We start from the raw sequence: 12,398 nt of genomic DNA, 5'->3' as shown, positions 1-12,398 counted from the left end.
GACTTTCAGACATTTTGTCAAATTCCACTCCCAGAAAAAAATGTTCAATAATGTTGGAGATAATACATTTTTAAAAATTAGAGATATTAGGGGAAAAACAAAGGAGGAGGCAACAATGCTTGATAGGAAATATACTCATTACCTTGCTCATGTAACTGTAACCCCTCTATATATTTTTACAGTAAAAACATTAAAAATTGGAGATGTTTTCAGTGTTTCATGTTTGAGTGAATATTAGTAGCTGCTTGGAGGTAGGATTTCAAAACTGAATGTTGAAACTTACCATATGTGTTTTGGGCACATACATACCAAGAATTCTCAATGACTTAGTAGCATAAATAATACATTAATAAGTATCTTACTATTAATAAAATCTTAATAAATATCTTGACATTAAGTAAAGCATTTAGAAAAAGTACTGCTTGCATTTATCACATTATTCTTTAACTACATGAATTAGATTTAATTTGACAATATTTCAGAAATTTGGTATCATTTCTATTTTCTTTATATTTTAGCATCAGATTTGTACTGAAGGATTGATACCCATCCTATTATCTAACAGTACTATATTTGGAAAATAAATTGAAAAGATTTCCTTTCTAAGAAGAGTTAAATGATATGGAAATTATTCGATGTGAGGTAGCCTGCTTGTAAAAGCACAGCAAGTAAGGTCATTTTGAAGGGAACAGATCAATATCTATGACAACTTTTAACATTTCTTCTACTTTTAGCAAACTGTCTTCCTGACAGTAGTTTAATAATGTACATTTTCCTTAAAAATACGTGTTCCATTGGCATTTCCAAATTTCTTTTTTTTAGCTTTATTACCCTTAAGTATTTGTACAGTGGAGGTGCCATTTAACAAAGCAGTTATGGATGCAATACATCTTCAACAGTGTCACCCCCCCTTGCCATTCTTGACCCATTGCCTCGCTTACTTTTCTTAATTTTGTGGTATATACCATGAGTTCCTTTTTTTCAGTTGCTCCACATTTTTATTTTGTTTTGAAATAGTCTTGTTCAGAATCTTATCTCCTGGGATCCAAAGAATGAAATCAAAGGGAAACACAGCAACAAATGTACATTACAAATCAATGGAAGGAATCTTAAAGTAAAGAATACAAACACAGCATTGAGATTTGGATTTTCAACATCAAAAACATCTTGGAGCCTGGCTCTCACCAAAAACTTTAAAGAATTTGTTCTGGGTTTTGGCAACAAATACTGTTTTACATATAAGAAGCAATATTCCAGGAAGTGGTGGTATAGCACTAGCCTTGAGCTGAAGAACTGAGGGACAGTGCTCAGACCCAAAGTTCAAGCCCAATGACCAACAACAACAACAACAAAAAAAAAAAAAACCCAGAAACATTTCTAAGAAGCAATATTCCAAAGTAATCCTGTTATTGTTTGTTTTAGTCTGTGAGCATACAGCCATACAACTCTTATTTTTTGTAAAAGAGATTTTTTGATCAAATCAATCATAGACAAAACAAAAAAGAATTGAGATGGTTAATGGTTGATAATAAACATAAAGGTGTCTGTATAGTCATTCTCCTCTGATAGCTAACAAGAGGTATTTGGTAGGAATAGGAATGGTTTCCTCTTCCCTATGGATATTTTATTTTATTTTTTAAAAAAATTATTGTAAACATGATGAATAAGAGAGTTACAGTTACATAAGAAAATGAGTACATTTCTTTTAAACACTGTCACTCCCTCCCTCATTTTTTCCACTTACCACTCCCCATTACCTTCCCCCTCAATTTGTAAAGTTCATTTCCAACATAGTGTCTTGTGAGTATCATTGTTGCATTAGTTCATCCTTTGTGCTAATGTTTCTGTGATTCCCCTTCCCTTCCATGGTTCAGATAAGCTTATGTACAAACAAAGGGTGCAGAAAAGTAAAGCAGAACAACAAAATAGAAATAACTGCATACAATCATTCAATAAAGGAGCTAAAAAAAGAATGAACAACAGTCCCAATTCTTTTTTTTTAATTTAATTTTATTTTATTTGTGAACATACTGTACAGAGGGGTTACAATTACATGGGCAGGATAATGCATACATTTCTTACCAAGCATTGCAGCCTCCTCCTTTGGTTTACCCTTCACATCCCTTCCCAGCCTCCCCCCTCCCCCCCAATCCCAATCCTTTTCTTCCCCCCCCCCCCCCCCCCCCCCCCCCCCCCCCCCCCCCCCCCCCCCCGGCACCGACGTTGTAAAGCTCGTTTTGGACATGACAACTTGTACTTATTGCTGCAACAGTTCCGCCTGTATCCTTAAACAACTGGTTTTTCCCCATCTCCTCCACAAGTTATACTGACATCAAATATAGTGAAAGCAGGGGTTATACTGTGGGGGAGGGACATACAAAGCAACAAAGAGATAATCTTATAAATGCTTTAGAAACACATGCATGAAAGAAAAAAACATTAAAATACATATCTAAGGGTTCATTTTCCTGACATCACATTATCTGACCTTTTCCGCTTGACTCATACATATACTAGATATTGCAAATAAGGGAAACCATGGGACCTATGTATCTTTGGGCCTGGCTTACTTCACTTAATATAATTTTTTCCAAGCCTTTCCACTTCCTAACAAATGGGGCAATGTCATTCTTTCTGATGGAGGCATAGAATTCCATTGTGTATATATACCACATTTTCTTGATCCATTCATCTACTGAGGGGCATCTGGGTTGGTTCCATATCTTAGCTATGGTAAATAATGCTGCAATAAACATTGTTGTGCTGGTAGCTTTAGTGTGGTCTTGTTTGTAAACATTGGGTAAATGCCCAAAAGTGGGATTGCTGGATCATAGGGGAGTTCTATGTGAAGTCTTTTGAGGAACCTCCATACTGCTTTCCAAAGTGGTTGAACAAGTTTACATTCCCACCAACAATGAAGTAAGGTTCCTTTCTGTCCACATCCCCTCCAGCATCTGTTGTTGTTAGAGTTCTTGATTTTTGCCATTCTAACCGGGGTGAGGTGATATCTTAATGTTGTTTTGATTTGCATTTCTTTTATGGCTAGGGATGTTGAACATTTCTTCATGTGTCTATTGGCCATCCTTCTTTCTTCTTCAGAGAAGTTTCTCTTTAAGTCTTTAGCCCACTTATTTATTGGGCAGTTGTTTCTTTGAGGATTTGTTGTTGGGTGGTTTAATTTTTTGAGTTCCAAGTATATTTTAGATATGAGACCCTTGTCCGTTGTATGGCTAGTAAAGATCTTCTCCCAATCCGTGGGCTTTCTATTGATCTTGCTAACTATGTCATTTGCCCTGCAGAAGCTCTGCAACTTTATGCAATCCCATTTGTCCAACCTTTCTTTGATTTGTTGTGTTTCCGGGTCTCTATTCAAAAAATTTCGGCCTGAGCCAAGGAGACCTAGGGTTTCTCCTATTCCATCCTGTAATGTTTTCAGAGTGTCTGCTTTGAGTTCAAGGTCTTTGATTCATTTGGAGTTGATTCTGGTGCAGGGTGATAGAAGTCCAGTGCACTATCCATTGCGCCACGGAGCCACCTAACAGTCCCAATTCTTAGAGGTGGTTTTGATATGCTTCATTGTATATGGTCCTTTGCACTTAGTGATTGGGCTATTGTGATCCCTTGCTATGAATGTCATAGACATATTCTAGTTATTACAAATGAGGGAAACCATGACAACTATATTTCTTTGGGCCTGGCTTGATTCATTTAATATTATTTTTTCCAGATCTTTCCATTTCCTTATGAATGAGGCAATGCCATTCTTTCTGATGGAAGCATGTAACTCCATTTTGTGTGTGTGTGTGTGTGTGTGGTGTGTGTGTGTGTGTGTGTGTGTGTGTGTGTGTGTGTGTGTGTGTGTGTACCACATTTTCTTGATTCATTCATCTACTGAGAGGCATCTCTGTTGGTTCCATATCTTAGCTAATATTATGAGTTCTTGATTGCATTCTTTTGAAGAGAGTCGTACTATTTAGAATCTTTTCTGTATTTGTTATTTTGTCTCATATCTCTAGTGGTTTATACCCATTTTATTTCTCTTTCTTTCTCTGTTTCTCTCCCCTCATCTGTCTCATCTCTCTCTGGCACTTTCAGGATATTATACATTTTTCTCTGAAGAGGTAGGAGTGAATATATGAGCTTTCTGGGTGATTTGGTCACTATCAGAACTCTGCTTTTACAGCCTGATGCTGTCAGAGACAGGATAGAAATGAATTATTGTGGTTGAGTTCCAGTAGAACTTTTATTATAAACACTAAAATTTAAATTTTCATGTGTTTTAAGTACTATTCTTAATAATTTCCTCCAATTATTTAAAATATAAACCATTTTTAACTTCTGTGTTTAACAAAAGCAAATGACAGGAAGGATGTGATTTGCAGTCTACCATATTTGGAGGATATGAGAAGCCCAACTAAACAATAACAAAAATGCTTGAATTTGCTAATAATATGTATATCTAATTTATAGTTCTCTACATTATTTAATATTTTAAAATTTATCCATCCCTTTCATTTGCATTTATTTACTTGCTTACTTACTTTATTTTTGCCATACTTGTGGTTAACCCCAGGGTCTCTCACATACTAGAAAAGTACTTTCTCACTTCTATATCCCTTTTGTATAGTTGTTTTTTTATGAGATGAGGTGGTCTCATTAATTTTGCCCAGCAGGACTTGAGCTGTGGAACTTCTTTATTGTAGCTGCGTCCCAAAGAGCTGTGATCACAGACATACTCCATCATGCTCACCAATATCTACTTTTATTAATACAGACATTCTTCTTTTTTATTGTCAAGGTAATGTACAGAAGGGTTACAGTTACATAAGTAAGGTAATGAGTACATTTTTTGTCAAACTTATTACCCCTTCCCTCAATTTTCTCCTACTTTCTCTCCCCCCCAAGTAGTACAGATCATTTCCAACGTATTGTCTTATGTATATCATTGTTGCATTGTTTTCCCTCTTGTTCTTTGGCTCACCTGTCTGTTGTTCCCCTTCCTTTCCCTAATTCAAATAAACGTATATACAATATGAGGGTACCAAAATCAAATAAAGTTACAATAGGTGATATACCATAGGGGGAAGAACATATGAAAGAAACAAAAAAATCACATAGTACATTAAAAACAACAACAAAGGAAAACCTCTTGTGTCCATGTCTTGGAGTTCATTTTACTTAGACTCATTTTTTATGGTCATATGTACATAGCTTTTTAGCTATTCTGCTCATCTGCTAAGATTATTCTAGACATATACTAAGTATTACAAATAGGAGAAATCATTGGACTTATGTTTCTTTGGATCTGGCTTACTTCACTTATATGATTTTTTCCCCAAGTCTTTCCATTTCCTTACAAATGGGGCAGTGTCATTCTTTCTGATGGAAGCATAGAATTCCATTGTGTGCATATATATGCATATATATGTGTGTGTATGTATATATGTGTGTATATATATAAACATATATATATATATATATCACATTTTCTTGATCCATTCATCTACTGAGGGGCATCTGGGTTGGTTCCATATCTTAGCTATGGTGAATAACACTGTGATAAGCATAGTTGTGCTGGTAGTTTTAGTATGTCCTTGTTTGTGATCATTTACGTAAATGCCTAGAATGGGATTGCTGGATCATAGGGGAGTTCACTTGTAGTCTTTTGAGGAACCTCCATAATACTTTCCAGAGTGGTTGAACAAGTTTATACTCCCACCAATAATGCAGTTTTTAACATTTTTCCATCATAGAGATCCTTCTCTTCTTTAGTTAAGTTAATTCGTAGGTATTTTATTTTTTGTGGAGCTATTACAGAAGGAGTTGCTTTCCTGATTTTAGCATGCTCTTCTCATTATTCTCATACAGAAAAGCCATTAATTTTAAAGGTTAATTTTGTACCCTACTACTTTGCCAAAGTTTTGGATCATCTTGAGTAACTTGGGAGTAGAGTCCATGGGGTTCTTTAAATACAAGATCATGTCATCTGCAAAGAGGGAGAGTTTTACTTCATCTTTCCCTCTTTGGATCCACTTTTATGTTTTCATCTTGTTTTATTGCTCCAACTAGGCATTCTAATACTAAATTGAAGAGGAGTGGAGAGAGTGGACATCCTTGTCTCATTCCTGAATTCAGAGGAAGTGGCTTTAGCTTTTTGCCATTAAGTATAATGCTGGCTGTAGGTTTGTCATACACAGCCTTTATTATATTGAGGAATGTTCCATGGATTCCTAGTTTCTCCAGAGCTTTCCTCATAAAGGGGTGTTGGATCTTGTCAAATGCTTTGTCTCCATCTATTGAAATGATCATATGGTTTTTATCCTTGCTCTTATTGATATGATGAATTACATTAATTGACTTGCATATATTGAACAAGCTTTGCATCCCTGAAATGAATCCTTTTAATCATAGTGTATGATTTTTTGATGATGAGTTTTTGAAGTCGATTGACCAGAATTTTGTTGAGAAGTTTTGCATCTATGTTCACCAAAGAAATGGGTTTATAGTTTTCTTTCTTTGATGATACCCTGTCTGATTTTCTGGGTTTGGGATGAGGCTTCATAGAAAGTGTTTGGTAGTGAACTTTCATTTTCACTTTCATGAAGAGTTGGAGGTGTATTGGTGTGAGTTCTCCTTTGAAGGCCCTGTAGAATTCAGCTATGAATCCATCTGGTCTTGGGCTTTTCTTGAATAGGAGGTCCCTTATTGCTTTTGCTATGTCAATGCTTGATATGTGTCATACAGATTTTTTTTCTATATTGTCAAACTTTGTTTTTCTTTTCTTATTTTTCATGAATATTCAATTGTACAAAAATATCTAAAGTAATACAACAACCAGTTATGTCTTCATTACTTGGCTAACTAAGTAGAAGATTACAAATAGGAAAAAAATGACTTACACGTTTGATAGTATGGCAGATCAACTTACAAACCTTCCCAATGAAACCAGTTTTCTAAACAAAAAGGCCTGCTTCATTATGTTTTAAAATATACTGCTAAGCTAGGTAAGCAGAAGGAATTAACCAAGCCTTAGCAATTTAAAATCAGAGACATCAAAGGTCTTGTCAAAGAGTGTCAAAGCAACTTTGCCCTATGAGGTTTAACTGCCAACTCTTTGTGGTCTATCCTTCTGTATTGATGCCTAAAGAGGCCCAGGGGGGAAAGAATCTACTGAGGAAGGCTCCAAGAATATCATGAGGACCCCATGGCTGCATTCTCAGAAAAGATGAGACAATTAAAATAGTAGAACTCAAACTCAGCTCTAAGAGAAAAAAAATGAATTTCTGCTAGTATGTGTAACCTAGAGTAATTTTTCACACTCACTTGGAGCCTGAGATCATATGCCTTTGTGAATGAAAAGACTGGATTTGAAGTGATCTCAGGTGCTAATACTTTCAGGTTGTTGGCAGAAAAGCAAATTGAAGCCTGGCTTGAAGCAATGCTACTTCAAGTAGCAAGAAAAAAAAATTTTTTTGCAAGAAAATAACAGAAATAACAAAGCAAAGCCCAGCCTGAACATGTTTTAGATAATCTACTGATCATGTTTAGGATATGAAATAAATAAACCTAATAGGGATAATGATAGAAAAGAGAGGCTTGGAAGCCAAGAATCAGGTATGATATTTAAAAATGACTGCATATTTGTAAAAGAACAAATGAAACAACTAGTAATAAAAATGTGATCATTTTCCTCCAAGGCTACAGGTAAAGAACAAATAACACCAAACCAAAGGTAGTTAAATTCATGAATAGAAAGAAGATATAATAAAAAAATTATCAAAAATGCAGACCCAAGGGAAACAAATAGAAAATGTAAAAGGGCAACTAAAAGATAAATGCCTGGGAAACTTATACAGAGAGAGAAAGATATTACATAAAATCTAGAGGGAGAAACTAGATAGACTGGATAGGCAATATCTGATATATAATGCTAGGAATTATTGAATTGTTGAAGAATATAAATGTTTATACTCAGGAATATAATGATACAAAAGCCAATTAAAATACAAAGTGAGTCACATAGTCATGTAAATTCTGACCTCTGAAGGGAATAACCAGTTAGAAAGGAAAACTTGTTTACAAGGACTTAGAAATTGCACTGACATCTGAATTTCCAACAGTAATAGTAGAAACCAAAATGAGAGTGTTGTCTCCAGTGTGTCCAGAGGCAAAAACCTGAAAAGTAGTATATTGACACTCAGAGGAAATAAGACTACTTGTTTTTAGTTCTAACAGAAACAATATATTGAGTAGACAGTGTGAGACCCTAAAAGAAATGCATGTAAGATTAATGGCAAATATTAATGTCATGCATTTAGCTTTGTGGATCCATAGATTTCTAGTTTTCAAAATTATGTCAGAAGAGTTGAATGGTAGGCTCATATCTCCACCTTTAAAAGCAAATTTATCTCAGTTTTGTTTTTTAAATAACCTATAAATATAAAATATATGAATAAACAGAGAAAAGAATAAAAACAAATGTAAAGCACAATTTATCCACTTAAAAATATTTTGACACATTACTTATAAAAAAGAGGCTTTTCCTATGACATCAGATATTTTTTTGATGGCCTAATCTCCAGAGTATATAGAGAATTTAAGAAAATAAACCCTGAAAAAAAACCCAACAATCCAATTAATAAATGAGCTAATGAGTGAAAGAGAGTCTTTGGAAAAGAAGAAGTAAAAGTGGCCAGTAGACAGATGAAGAAATGCTCAACAGCTCTTGCCATAAAGGAAATGCAAGTCAAATCCACATTAGGTTCCACCTCACCCCAGTTTGAATGGCCATTATCAAGAAAGCAAACAATCACACATGCTGGCGAGGATGCCACTAAAAGGGAACCCTAATACACTGTTGGTGGGAATGTAAACTGTTCAACAACTGTGGAAGACAGTGTGGAGGTCTCTCAAAAAATTAAACATAGCCTGTCACTGTGATCAAGCAATTCCACTCCTGAGCATTAAACCAATAAAACACAACAAGGATACACTAAAGCCTCAAGCATAACCGTGTTTCTTGCTGCACTGTTCATCATAACCAAGGTATGGATTCAACCATATGCCACTCAATGGATGAATACATGATACACACACACACACACACACACACACACACACACACACACACACACACACAATGGAATTTTGCTCATCCATTAGAATGATATTGTGCCATTTGTAAAGAAATGGAAAGAAGACCTGGTAAAAATTACATTAAGTGAAGTTAAGCCAGGTCCAGAGAGACAAATAATCCATGTTTTCCTTTATATGTGGAAGCTAGATACAAACTCATAAGTAAATATGTTGGAAGGTATGCAAGTGTATACAGATGTATTAACTGAAATATAGTAGACTCAAGGGAGATCTCAAATAGTGTAATTACTTAGAAAGGCAAAATCAAAGTTCAACAAATAAAAGACTGTGAAGCAGGTACTAGAAAGGGTTGGTTAGGTTGAGGTCAAGGAGAAAGGGGTAGATTAATGAAGAGGAGATGAGGGGGAAACTGCAGACAAGAATTCAATGTATAACCTACAAAATTAAGCATAATGAGGAAGGGCTAGATAGGGAAGGTGTGGATGATAATGTTGAAAGTGATGACATTGATCAAGATGTATTCATATACTGCTTTGTTAAAAGACAGCTTCTTTATACAGCTACTGAATAATAAGATAAATTTTAAAAAAGAAATGTGACTTCATACAACTACTTAATATTGCATTTTCAAATATATCATAATATAGTTGAAATCAGCTAGATCTTCACCAATCCCATTTCTTCTTCCAGGGCCCACGGATGCTTTTCCTTGATCTTCCCAAAATTAACATTGACCCTGTCCTGTGTTTGGGACAGATAAATACCATTTTCCCTCAGTACCTGTGGGGAGTGCTACGGAGACTTCTGGTGAATACCAGAAATCTGTAGATGCTCAAGTCCCTTACATAGAAAGGTGCAAGAGAGGCATAAAGTGAGACTCTTCTCAAAAGTAACCAGTGTAAAAAGAGGCTGAGGGAATGGCTTAAGTAGTAGAATACTGCTTGCCTATCACTTGTGAGGTCCTGAGTTCAATACTTGGTACTTACTAAAAACAAAAAGTAATAGAGTCTACATATTCAGTAATGGTGCAGTAGTTTTTTATATTCTCAACTATGATTGGTAAATCCATGAAAGTGGAAACTAGGTGTAATGATTCGAGTGTATATGTAGAACATAAGTGTACCATCTCCAGGCCAGGTATGAATATACTCCTAGTATCCTCTAGTTAAAGTGGGGACCTAGAACTCCTAGTAACCTTGATCCAAGTGAGATTTTCCTCCCATTACCATCTCCTTTTAAAGTAAAGAGCTGATCTAAGAGTATGTGTGAACATGGTTCTAAAGGATATAATATAAAGCCAGGCATTATCACACAAACCCATAATCCTAGTTACTTGGGAGGCAGAGCTAGGAGAATCATGAATTCAAGGCCAACCTGGGCAAGTTACCAAGAATCTACCTCAAATAAGGAACATAAAACAAAAATGTGTGTGACTCAAGAGGCAGAGTACTTGCCTAGCATATGTGAGACTCCTAGTTCAACCCACAGTACCTAAAAAACAAAGAAAAGATAACACTAAAGTAATATAATTTTGTGTTGCTTTTAATTTCAGATGAGAGAGCAGCTCTGTCTAGCTCTGGGAAAGACCAGAGCTATGGAAAAACTATCCATATTTCTTAATGAGCATATCTTTCTTAGACATAAATAGCAGACAGGAAAAGAGCTCAGCTTTCTCTGGGACATCATTTCCTGAACTTTGTCATGTTACTGATTAGCTAAGAATATTATTGTATTATCTGTGAGTTTGTTTTTTATTTTATGTGTAGGTATTTCTTTTGTTATAGTTTTCATAACTTATGAAAATCTTTAATATGCCTTTAATATTTTAAATCTAATTAAATCAAACCTGTTGTTTTGATGTTTATGATTCCTTCTATGGATTTTTCACTTAAAATCAAGGCCTTCCCATAAGAGTTTGTTTGTTTGTTTGTATATTTTTAAGCCTAGCATTAAGTGCTGCAGTGAAATTGTATTTTGTCTGAAATTCTCTGTCCTATGTTTATGGATTAGAAATTAACACTTCAAAAACTGAAAAAGAATTGTAGCATTTATTGCATATTTGCTGAGCAAGTGCTAGCTTCTTTGTGTCTACTACTTAAACTTTCCATGAAGCAGTTTCTTTTCTGAGTACTGTATTGGAGAAAGGTCATTTAACAGCCATTTAGCACTCACCTGTGATGAGAAATTTAGGAAGAGTGGTGCTGGGATCTAAGCCCCAACTTGGTTTCAGTCTCCATATGTACTTTATCATGGTCATGTAGGCATAAGGTTGACATATGAAAGATCAAGTCAATGTTATGTTATACACAAATTTTTCAATGAATTGGGGTTTATTTCTAGGACATCAGCTCTGTTTTATTCTGGCTCATGCATTACTGCTACATTCTTTGTAGTAATTCTTAAATAAATCATATTAAATATCATTTGTTTATAAGCTTTTAACATTTCCTCAACTAATTACTGCCTCATCTTTCTTTGCATTTGAATTATACTGTATTGATATTTTCTTTTCAAATTCACTCCTGGAAATTCTAATTCATTTTATTACTTTGATAATTATTCCATTTTATTTCAGACTTATTTGAATACTTGTCTTAAATCCTGTATTAGACTGCAACCTTTTTAAAGATCTGGGATATTTATTTGAATTCCCAGTACTGTGTTTTCTCATAGCTCCTTTACAGTGCCTTAAATTGATTGAATTTAATTAAACTCAGTATCCTACATGTGCCAGATTTTTTTCTAATGCACAAACAGTCTAGTAAGGAAGGAACTATAATTTCTTCATTCTAGAGTTGGGGAAACTTAGTCACTAGGGACCCACCCCACAAGTGAGTGGCAGGATGAGTATTTGAGCAGAGCTGTCTGGTATGTTCTATGCTTACTGTGCTTTGTGGGCTTCTTCTGACTAGAGTATAGGCTGTTAGAAGATGGGTATACCTGAAGCTCCTGCAGTGGAGATGGACCCCATTGGTTTAGATGGGCTGGTAAAATACAGAGGCACAAAGGAAGTATAAGAACATTTCAGGCAAAAGAACCAGCTTCTATAATGTGAGATAAACAGACACTTATGGGAATCAGCTACAACTCTGAAAGATATCTGTTGAGAAATCTTTCATTAGCATTGAGAAAAACATGTTACCAACAAGGAACAATTTTGTGTGTGTTCTGGTATTGGAGCTTAAACTCAGGGCCTGGAGAGTGTGGCAACCTGAACACTGCTCCTTAGCTTTTTCCCTCAATGCTAGTGTTCCTGCCACTTGAACCACAGCTCTACCTCCAGCTTTCTGGTGCTTAAAAGG

The sequence above is a fragment of the Dipodomys merriami genome, unplaced genomic scaffold (genome assembly GCF_024711535.1).
Source record: "Dipodomys merriami isolate MVZ:Mamm:240054 unplaced genomic scaffold, mDipMer1.0.p SCAF_4, whole genome shotgun sequence".
Lineage (NCBI taxonomy): Eukaryota > Metazoa > Chordata > Mammalia > Rodentia > Heteromyidae > Dipodomys > Dipodomys merriami.
Note: the sequence above shows the minus strand (reverse complement) of the source record.